The following is a 12,785-nucleotide window of genomic DNA, read 5'->3' as shown; positions in this document are numbered from 1 at the left end:
AGAGAGAATTATTCTTTGTGGTTTTGGCAACTTTTTACATAGTAGATTTCTTTCTTGTTCATGGTGTTTCTCAGAGTTTGGAGTTTTTCCCATTAAACTTTGTGCTTTTTAGTTTTTTATTATTTTATTTAACTTCTCTATTATATTTTTGTTTATTGTCTACGGTAGAAATGAGGGTTTTTTCCAACAAATTGTATAGTGTGTCAAAGAAAAATGTTCGATACACTTTCAACTCATTAGTTTTGTATGTTTCCTAATTATTTATAGTTGTGAAAGAAAACCTTGTTTTTTTAGAATTTAATTAAAAATTAAAGTTTTTCTCTCAAAACAATAAAATCATAAATAAAAATTTGAGAGAAAACAAATAGTTTTTTATAAAAGAAATTAAAATGAAATTGTAATAAACCATGACATCAAATAAAATCATCTAAAATTTCACCAAACAATGAATGAGTTGGGGGTGAGAGAATTTGAACTTGGGACTTCTCGTCCTAATTTGAATTACCTGGAATAACCACTTTGGTTCAAGTTTACATGTTCTACGTACCTCTAGCTTTGGGTGTGCCACTAAAGAGATTATCTTTGATCGATCCATTCGGTAAGTAAAGTAACTTCTTCATTACCTTGAATTAGAAAAAAAGAGCTTCAATGACAACTAAAATTAAAGCAACTACTTAAAAGAAATTCCTTTTAGGTCGAGTGTTTTCCTTTCTCAATTGAAGATAGAATATTATGGAAAGAGTTGGAGAAGGAGGACCAAGTTGACTCTAATCGAAACTATGACACTTGAATCGGAACAAATGAGGCTTCAAGACCTAATAAGATGAAAGGGCTTTCCTAAGCAGCTAGACCAAGTAGTTCATCCTACAAGTATAGGTTAGAATCCAACTATAACTAAGAAGCGTCAGTTGGGTTAAAGAAGTTTTTCTACTTAGTTTCATTTGTGAAATGGGTTGAGAATAATCAACAAGTTTATAATAAAAAAAGATGTGCATGGAAACAACTGGGGCACTCAATCAATTTAGTCATCCAAAAAGAATGAAGTGACAGTCTCAGTCCCTTAAAAGAGATGAAAGAGAAACTGAGACTTTCTTCCTCAGGATCGCAATAATCCCCTTTCGATTCTTCTTTCTTTTTCACACTTTAGAATCATATTAGAGAATGAAATCGAGATGAAAATTATACAACATGTCATAATTTCATTGGATTCAATACAGTATTTTGTACAATCAGAGTTATGAGACAAACTCCAAAAAGAGGTAGTAAAGAGGATGAGAGTACGAGAGGGTACACCCACCAACGCATCATATGAAGTAAACAACTACTTAAATCACTCATTGTCTATTAAGTTGGAGGGAAGCCCCTTTTTTGAGCCACTAACCATCTATGTTTCTCTTGTATTAGTTTTTGTTTGTTCAACTATCTCTATTGCCTAAGGCACTTTTCTCTCGATCTTCCTATTTCACTCAAAAATGAGAATGTTGTCTTTTCTGTTATACCTTGATTTTTCCATATCGTATCATAGTTCTAAGGCTAGTCAATCCTACTCACTTGTCGTTCTAGAAAAAAGATGATAGGTGTTAGATGAGCTAAATTTTTATTGGCTAAATAAGAGTTATTTGGGAGTTACAAAAGTAACCAAAAAAAAAATTATAAAAAAATTGTAATTTTAGCAATGGTGTTGTGTCTCTGAGTGGACTCTCCTCTTATTATAAGGGAGATATTTCATCCATCGGCACAAATTTGTTTTAATGAGAGATGTTAAGTTATTGTTTCAAAAAGAAATTTGATTTATCCATTTTTTTTATCATGTCAATTCTACCCTTTTTGGTGGTATCAACAATATATCTTGTATGCTTTATGTTTCCTATATCAGTTAACCAATATAATTTTTATTTGTTATATCATTCAATGATATTCTTTTAGTAGATATATCAATTATACAATTTTTTAATATACCTAGCATAGTACGATTCGAACCGCATGCCTCATGATTATTAATATACTATTATGCTAATTGAGTTAAAGTCAACTATATAATTAGTATATCATATTTACCTTTCATTATACCATTGATGCACGTATACTTCATGTGAGACGAAGAATTCGTATCAAATATCGATACTTTCAAATACTTCTTAGCTATGTATCTAACATGTTGATTTGACGTATCTGTTTCTATATTGTCATACTTGGCATGCGATTTGACATATCTGTTTTTATGTTTTTGACACATGATATGACGTATCTATTTTTATGCTAACTTTTTTCTAAAGAAAAATAAATAAATAAGCAATTCATCTAATATTTTTCAACTCAAACTAAACAACCTGTTTAAAACTTTCATTTCCTCGTCCAAAACTAAAAGGAAAAAAAGTTAAAAATCAAATCTTAAAATCATTTGATTGTCTTCATTGCATTTGAGTTTCCATACAAAACGTATAACCTCTTGAATATCTTTAACAATTTAATTAATGAATGAGCAATCATTTATTTATATTCATAATTTCCTTTAATCTTCTTTTTCTCGGATTAATTTGTGTCTTTTTCTATTGCATTCTATTGACTATTATACTTCAGTATTTTTTATATTGTCTTTTTTGTTATACTTCAGTGTTTATATGGTATTTCGTACTATTGTCGTTCATTTGACACTTCATGATTTTTCATAGATTTAGTGGAATTACATTTAGTATATTTATTTTAAATTTACTTATATCCTAAATTTTTTATAAGAAAAGAAATGTACTTTTAAATTTATCAATATCTTATTTGTTAATAAGAAATTAGCATATTGTTAAGTCTTATCATATTTGTATCTCTATTTGTATTTATGTCTTTGCTTCATAGAATACCAATTTATTTGTTAATAATTGTATGTGTGCCCTTGTTATTATAATAGATTTAATTTAAATATTCTTTGTTTATTTGTTTTACGATATTACTTTTCTAGTACATCAATATCTACTTACAAAGTTTCGAATCCTTTTTTTGTAATCATTCCAAAAAACATACGTCAACAAACTATTGATACACTTGAAAAAATTGAACGATGGACATTATCTATAGATATATTTTCAAGAAGGATGTATTGATATAATAATGATACATCAAAGTCATATTTAAAATAAATTTTGAATAATCATTGATGTACTATTAATATATTATTGAAATCTACTTTAAAATGACTCTAATTGATACACTATTTTTTATAAGGTAATTGATATATTATCGATACATTGGTGCTAGTAAACTTGAAATGAATTTAAAATGAATTGTAATATATATAATACCGACTTATGAATATATACTTGAAATGATTTTAATGATTATTAATTACACAATTTCAAACTATTTATTATTTGTTTGGTAAAAGACACAAAAATAAAGAAAACAAAAAAAAAAAAAAAACAACAATCCAATGTTAATTAATTAATTAATATGTAGTTCCCCTTTTGAGATGTGATTGTGGACATTTTTTTAAAAGAAAAAGTAAATAATAAAATAAAAGATTTATTTTAAGTTTCGTTTCTGAACAAAAACAGTGCTTAATAATTACCCACTCACCCAATTATATCATTTTTGTCGGTTCCTACTTCTCTAAATCGAATCTCATTAATAATTTTAAAAAACAACCACTCAAATCAAATCCATCACAAAATTTAAAAATTTGTCCAAAATAACCCATTTTCGTTTTCACTCTTCACAGGTAGGGCCCTTTATATATATATATATATATCGCTTTATACCCTTCTTCTTCTTAGACAATCTCGAACAAGATCAAGCTCGAGATTTTAATTTAGAAGTTGTAAATTCAAACAACAAATAATGTGAAATGACAAGAAATCCTTTATCTTGTAAGAAAATGTGAGAATATCGATCAATAAGTAATTGATGTGTCGTGATGAACCACTAACTGTGGTGTTAATCGTGACGTTGATTGCTCCCCAAAGTTAACACAACTTTCCAGTTTAGACGTGCACTTATCAGAAACAAGGAATAGAAACAAAACCATATGAAATGCTCAAAACTTTGGGAGAATGCGGAGAAGAGAAGAGAGAGTTGGAATGAATGATTTCAGTGTGTTGAAACTAAATGAATTGCCTCTAATGTATAGAGAACCGAGGATGGCAGGATGTGGCCGAGAGTGATTATTGAAAAAGTAAGGCATAAAGCAATCGTCGGAACAAGATGACACGCACACGTTGAATGAAAGAATCGGGCGGAATAATTGTGTAAGAGGTTGACACTCGTCCAAGTATAGACAATAAAAAATTACATCCTTTTTCGTGCAAGTGTTGTAACCTAAGCTGACGGACGGGCGAATGCAGCAATATGCGTGTGATGACAAGGTTATACTATCACCACCAACTTAGTTTGAAATCCGCTTTGATGCCTTAGGTGTATATACCCACTTTCCACTTCAAAGATTAGCAATGTGGGATAATTATCTTAACTTTGCTATTTGGGCCAAAGCCCACATGTTATTTCTAACAATCCCCCATAAATGACTGTAGCAGCAAAGTTGTTGAGTAGGCGAAGAAGAATGAAATTTCACTCAAATTTGTTCTAAGCATAAATTGGACATTAAGCGTAGACATCAATATCCGAAGATTTGAATTGATGCGTAGTGAAGTAAGGCAATGACCATGTTAAAGAGAGTGAATTGTATCTTGAACTCCCTGTAACATTGGTTGAGACCCTTACGACACGCTTTATCCCTAGTTACGGTTTTGTTTTTGCAATGTAAATTTGTGTCGTTATAGCCATGCACATAGAATGAACCTCGGGTCATCGTGAGAGCTCTAGAAAGAAACCTTTAAACTTTTTCATAGAAGGCGACCCCATCTTCACTATCATGTTACATGTTCCATGAAGTTTGCCAAACCAAACCACTCTAAAAGAGCTATAGAGACTTCATTATTATCCATACCAACTATAGACCACTCAAAGGTTTTTGTATCATCCATCAAGTCCATTTAAGGACTGTCCACACAATGGGCTATGGACCATCAAGTCTATTGCAATAGACCACCCAATACCAAGTGTTATGGATCTCCGAGGGCTTTAGGCCCATGTTCACTAAGGAATCTATAACCACTTTCCTTGTTAGTCCTTTGGCTAAAGGATCAGCTAGGTTCTTCTTAGATCGAACAAACTCTAAGGAAATAGTTCCTTCCTTTAGCAGTTGTTTCACAGCTGCATGCCTAAGACGTATATGTCTTCTTTTGCCATTATAGACACTGCTCTTGGCAATACCTATAGCAGCCTATGAATCACACTGTATGGATACAGACACAGATGCCCCCCACAATGGTACATCTCCTAGTAGGCTTTTGATCCACTCAACCCCTTGTCTTGCCAACTCTAATGCTATAAACTCAAATTCCATAGTGGATCTAGCTATACAAGTCTGTTTCGCAGACTTCCAAGATATTGCTCCACCTCCGAGCAAAAATACATACCCACTAGTAGAGTTAACTTTATCATTGTCTGTGACTCAATTTGCATCATAATATCCTTCTAATACGATAGGAAATTTGTTAATGTGCAAACAATAATTTATCGTCCCTTTAAGATATCTCAATAGATGGTGTAAAGCATCCCAGTGGTATCTATTAGGATTATGTGTATATCTACTCAATCTACTGACATCATATGCAATATCAAGTCTAGTGTAGTTCATTAAATACATAACACTACCTATAATCTTTGCATATTCGGGTTGAGACACACTATCTCTTTTATTCTTATTAAGATGTTTACTAGCATCATAGGAAGTTCTTACTGGAGAAACATCAAAGGAATCAAATTTCTTTAGTATTTTTTCCATGTAGTGAGATTGACACAGGGACAAACCGTTTTTGTTTTTCTTGATTTTAACACCAAGAATTACGTCTGCTTCTCTTAGGTCTTTCATTTCAAAGTGTGATGAAAAGAATAACTTGGTATCATTTATGAAATCCATGTTTGTTCCAAAGATTAACATGTCATCAACATATAAACATATTAATATGCAATTAGCTCCAAATAATTTTGAATAAACACATGTATCTGAGAAATTTACTTTAAATCCATTGTTTAACAAAGTATTATTAAATTTTTCATACCACTGCTTAGGAGCTTGCTTGAGATCATAAAGAGATTTTTTAAGTTTACACACTTTATCTTTTTGGCCATGAACTTTGAACCCTTCTAGTTGTGTCATATAAATTTCTTCCTCTAAATCATGATTTAGAAAAGCGGTTTTTACGTCCATTTGGTGAATAAGAAGGCTATGTATGGCAGCTAATGCAATCAAGGCCTTAATTGTGGTTATCTTAGTTACAGGAGAATATGTGTCAAAGTAGTCAATACCTTGCTTTTGAGTATACCCTACCACCACTAATCTAGCCTTGTATTTTTCTATTGACCCATTTGGTTTTATTTTTCTTTTGAAGATCCACTTACACCTAATTAGCTTACTTCCCATGGAAAGGTCCACTAAGACCCATGTTTGATTCATGGTCAATGAATCCAGTTCACTTTTAATGGCTTTTTTCAACACACTTGACTTTACCGAGTTTAGGGTCTCTTGGTAAGTTTTAGGATCCTCATCTACTAAAAATAAATTCGTGAAGTTACAGTCAACTTCATCGTGCCTTTCCACTATAAAGGTGCTTAGGAAATCTGGACCAAAACTTTTCTCAGTTCTCTGTCTTTTACTTTTCATAGGTTCTAATTCACATCCTACGTTCGAAGTATTAACAGTTTCAAAAACAAGCATTTCATTAACAACTGAAGGGCTTTCAGGATCATGCATACTTCTAGATAGGCAAGGAATAGACAGAGATTGCTTTAATGGAAACACATGCTCAAAGAATTCTGCATCCCTAGATTTATTTATGGGTTTATCATTTAAACACATAAACCTATATGCAACACTATTTTGAGCATAACCAATAAATATGCAGTCAAATGTTTTAGACCCTACCGTAGATTTTTTCAATGCAGGAAATGGTACCTTAGCCAAGCATCCTCAAACTTTAAAGTAGGAGAGATTTGATGCATATCCTTTCCAGAGTTCATAGGCAGTTTTGTCTAACTTTTTATGGGGAACCCTGTTAAGAACAAAACACGCAGACAACATAGCTTCCCCCCACATATTATCAGATAAACCAGAACTTAACAACATGACATTCATCATTTCTTTAAGAGTTCTATTTTCCGTTTTGCTATGCCATTTTGTTGTGGTGAGTAAGGAGCAGTAAATTCATGAATAATATAATTTTACTCACAAAATTCGTTAGAGTTTTATCAAATTACTCACCATCTCTATGTGATCTTAATCTTTTTATCTTTTTTTCTAACTGATTTTCAGTTTCTGCCTTAAATTTTAAAAATATGCTACCAGCTTCATCTTTTGTTTTTATCAAGTAGATCTTAGTAAATCTAGAGAAATCATCAACAAAAGATACGTAATAATTTTTACCATCTTTACTAGTAGTGTTTTTAAAATCGGTTAGATCGGAATGAGTTAATTCTAATAGTTCTGTACTTTTAGATTCAATTGGTTTGAAAGGTTTCTTAAAGTATTTACTTTCTACGCAGACATGACATTTACCAGTTTCATGCGATTCAGAAGCAATAATAAGTCTTAAGTCCTTAAGCTTCCTAATTGATGGAAATTTCACATGTCCTAGTCTACTATGCCATAAATCAACAGATTTAACTATGTAGGCGAAACTAGAATCATTTGCATTCATAGAAACAATATTAAGTACAAACAAACCATTGGACAGATACCCCTTATTAAAAAATTCTCCATTTTTTGTGAGGACAACCTTGTTACCTTCCAGTACAATCTTAAGGCCTGTCCGATTCAACAGACTCCCAAACACCAATTTCCTACGTAGGGAAGGGACATATGAAACATTACTAAGAGATAGGGTTTTTCCATAAGTTAATTTTAAAACAACCTTCCCTTTCCCGATTACTCTTGTAGTAGCTGAGTTTCCCATGAATATGCATTCTCCAAGTATCTTTGTAGGGAGAAGTTCTCGATTGGTGCAGAAGTGTCTCGAGGCTCCAGTATCAACAATCCAGTCAATCTTGTTTTCTATCAGGTTGACCTCTACAACAGATGCTATAACCTCGTCATCTTGTTCTGCAAGATTGACCTGAGGTGTTGGTTACTGGTTTGGTCTCCCTTTCCTTTGATTGCTTTGGTGTGACTTGTGTCCTTCCTTTCTGCAGCCATAACAGACTAGCATCTTCTTCTTGATTTGTCCCCAGAAGCCTTGAACTGTCTCTTTTATGAGTTTTTCCCCTTATGCCCTTTATCCTGCTTGGTCCTATCTCTGTTTACAACAGAAGATTCAACTAAGTTAGCATTAACTGAATTTAAATTTTGGAAGGCTAACTTATCTTTTTAGTTTGTTGGCTTCTTCTGTGCACATGTGACTGATCAGTTCCTGAAGTTTCAAATCCTTCTTCTTGTGCTTCAGGTGACTTCAGTAGTCATTTCATGACGAAGGAAACTTCTCGAGCAAGACATTAACTTGAAGTATTTTACACATCTTCATGCCTTCAAATAGAACATTTACCACCGGGTATTCGTACTCATGTATTTGTTCCACAATTGGCTTTACGTCTGTCAATGGAAACTGCAGTCACTTTCAACAACGTATTTTTTCTGTCCAGCATCATCTCCTTCATATCGAGATTCTAGGGTGTTCCAGATGTCCTTGGCAGATTTTTAAGCCACGAACAGGTCGAACATCGGGTCTAACATGTGGTTTAACAGATGCCTGTGAACAGTCTTGTTGTCCTTTGCATACTTTTCAGGATCAATCACTTGGTCCTTCTTCACTTGGTCAGCAGCAGTAGTAGAAGGTCCTGTAGATGATTCTGAATCAGAAGGTGCTAGAGTGGTTACTGAAGGATCAGACGATAGATCGACGGTGAGAACATAGTCGACTTCTAGCTGCTAAAAAAATCAACAGTTTTGGGGACCAACCACAGTAGTTTGTTCCGTCAAGTGGCTCTAGCTTGGGCAGATCAGGTAGAACTTTTTTAGAGGTCTTGATCGACATTGGATTTTCTTTCAAGATGTAGGAAAATAGGAGAATATTGATAAATAGGTAATTGTTGCGACGAACCACTGTTGTGAAAGCAAATTCAGCTGACCGTGGTGCTAATCATGATGTCGGTTGCTCTCCAAGATTAACACAGTTTTCCAGTTCAAACGTGTACTCGTCGGAAACAAGGAATAGAAACAAAACCATATTAAATGCTCAGAACTTTGAGAGAATGTGGAGAAGAGAAGAGAGAGTTGGAATGAATGATTTCAGTGTGTTGAAACCTCTAATTTATAGAGAACTGAGTATGGCAGAATGTGGCTGAGAGCGATCGTCGAAACATCATGGCAGGGAGTTAACGTTGGAGTAGGACGACGCGCGCAAGTTGACATGCATCTAGGTGCTTGGCATTGAATGTGTATGGGATAAAAAGGTAAATTACGAAAAGTATAGGCAATAAAAAATTATATCTTTTTTACACACAAGCGCAATTACCCAACCCACCAACTTAGTTTGAAATCCATTTTGATGGCTTAGGTGTATATACCTACTTTCCACTTCAAATATTTGCAATGTGGGACAATTATCTTAACTTTGCTACTTGGGCCAAAGCTCACATGTCATTTCTAACATATCTCACATTCTTCAATTTGGATCCTCACTTCGCTTGTGTTCTTCGTGATATTCTTTCAAAAATCAAATTTATCCCTTGTGATTTGCAATCTTTAAACGTTTATCCCCTACGTTAAGCTTCTTTTTGCAAAGGTATTTCACCCTTTATTGTATTTAGTTTGAAATATTAGTTTTGATATGGAATGTTAGCATTTGTAGAAGTTATTTGTGATATCTAAGAAATATGGACTATGAAGTTTGGTTTAGGGTATTTTTTTAGTTTTCTTCATATACTTTGCAATGATTTTCTCAATATTTATGCATTTTACGCTTGAATTTATGTACAATCTTGGGCGAAATTGTATGAATTTGCACTAAAATTTAGTGGAGGTGTCGTGATTTGGTTGACGCATGAGTATTTAGCTCCATTATGTTTAATTTTTGGGGTATATGTGGATCGAGAATGTTTCGAGATTTTATAGAGAATGGAGCTAAAAACCTCAATCTCATGTTTTCAGTCTATCGAGTTCAACAACAAGGTAATATCATTGTCCCAAGAGCTGATTGTGGTACCTTGGCAAAGGACCACACAGGAAAAAGGGGTCCCACGAAAGATATAGAGTTTAATTATTGAACAGGCAACTTGGACGAAAAAGAGAGATAGTGAAGCAATTCAATCCGATGAGTAAGATTCTTGTGAAGTTCGAGAAACAGTTCTCACCATATCTGTCGAATCCTAAGAATGTGAACGAGCAAAGAAGGACTATTTGCAACCTACAGACACTCAAGTAGTTCATGCACCTATTGGTGCACACCACATTTACTAATAACGATGTAAGTTAAATTGATTGTACTGTAGTTTTATTGTCTTTGTCTTCGTAAATAAATGTTTAATTTTATGTGTTGCGACAACGAACACTCCATTTTTTTAACTTAGAAAAGAAATTATTAGCAATGTTGATCTATCACATCTGAAGAAGAAATCATTACGGTTGACAATACAATCACGATTAGCATAATTGCTTTGTATTTTTTTTACTTATTTTGGAATTTTTTTCAAACGATCGTCTTCTTTAACATTTGGATCTTCATTTGCATAATTTTATTAGGTATAGTCCGGAATTGTATAAGGAGATAAAGAGGAGCACTAAGTCAATAAATGTGGAATACACTTGAGTGAAGGATGTAACTGTATTTAAGTACATTCTAGAGGAGTTGTCATATCACAACACGGCCCGGATGGCTATTGATTACGTCTACTTGTCGTACAACATTGGATTCTCGTAGTGCTGGACTTTGTAAGGGGTAGATCTTGATATGGGATTCCTCCAACGAGCTGACATTCGATACTGAAATGTCGAATGAGCTAGATAATATGAGGACTATAATCTCAGCTCTACTTAATAGGTGCAGTGTACTAGCTATGAAGTCGACTTTGCCCATGACACCATGACCACTATGTCGAGTTAAGAATGCACAACAACAATCGGTAGAGGATGGTTGTAATATATATTTTACTAAATTTTTTAAATATGATGTCACCCTTTCTTCGTTAGATACAATTATGCCAGGTAACATCCTCTTGTTTTGTCGTCTACTTACAATTCAATTATGGGCCAATAAAACCTTTTTGTAGTTATACTTGATTGCATATTAAAATAAACTGTGGATTTATATCTCGATGCAAATTATAATACTTTCAAATTTTACTAACCAACAAATTAATTTAATGTACTTCAAAGTTACATTTCCATGTGCAATACAATCCAAAATTGTAATTGAAGTTCTAACTTAATACTACTCAGTATGGCATGAGATTTTCATGTGTATGGCCCTATGTTGTCCGAGAACACATGATTTAGTCATTCTATATTAAATCTCAAGCCGATTGTAGCCTGAGATTGATCGAGATCACTTAACTGAGCATCCTATATTTAATCTTGGGCCACTTGTGGCCTGAGATTGATTGAGACCAATAGAACTTGATCATTTTGTATTAAATCTCCAAATCATATACATAATCATTATTATTAACATTAGAATCCAATATGCCTTCAGGTTCTTTGTTAACCAACGCATTTGTGTCGTTTTTCAATTCTACTAGGAACACATTGTTAGTCAATGGACTCATAGATCAAACTTTATTCAAACTCATATTGTATTCGAGGATAAACCAAAGCTTAGATGTAAATGGATGAACATTTTTGGTCATTTGGATAGGAAATGACAACATTGTACACATAGATTGGTGGGCCGCTATTTGTGAATTACCTCAGGAAAATAATGATTAATGAAGGGAATAAGCGTTTTAAGGATGCGAATGTAATGACGATTAATGAAAGAAATAAGCATTTTAAGGATGCAAATCAAAGTGTGGAAGCTTGAATTTGACAATAGTTTCAGGTACAACTCAGGTGAAGTAAGGACCTAGATTAGCTTTGGTTAGGTAAAGGGTTTTTTTTTTTAAAAAAAACAAGGGAATTTTGCCATTTCAAGTATTTAGTCATTTCAAATACTAACGTTTGAAATTAAAATCTTATGGTCGATTTCGATTGAGATTAATCCAGGAGAAACACTCTTGACCACAAAAAAGAGTATGCTAGTTAAGAAAAAAAAAAGGGTGAAACCTAGATTAGTTTATTTTGGACAAATTTTTCCACAAAATGCCTCCCATTTCAATTAACCTATGAAAATGAAACAGGAAAAAGATGGAAAGTATCATTAATCAAATATTACTTTTGTACTAATAAAGAAACGCCAGCTTTTACTAATCCACTTTCTAACCAATAATTACAACATTAATCACGAGGATTTGTAATCAACGTTAATATCAATCTCTCTTCCCCAATTAATGGTTGCCGCTTTCATTAGTTTCACCATAATTAACAATGCTTAAGAATTTACTAAATAAAGTCCATTGTTTCATTGATGGATTAATTAATTCTTTCCATCGACTACCAATTGCAAATGTACCATTTTTATTGTTTTTGTTTATTTTCTGATGCCCAAGGACTTAGATTCTTTGATGAAATAGCTTTAAGAAAAAATGGAAATGAAGATGGGAGACAAGGAAAAACTCTAACATGTGAGTGATTCAGAAGAAGTTTTGTAAGA

This window comes from Cucumis melo, chromosome 11 (genome assembly GCF_025177605.1).
Source record: "Cucumis melo cultivar AY chromosome 11, USDA_Cmelo_AY_1.0, whole genome shotgun sequence".
NCBI lineage: Eukaryota > Viridiplantae > Streptophyta > Magnoliopsida > Cucurbitales > Cucurbitaceae > Cucumis > Cucumis melo.
Note: the sequence above shows the minus strand (reverse complement) of the source record.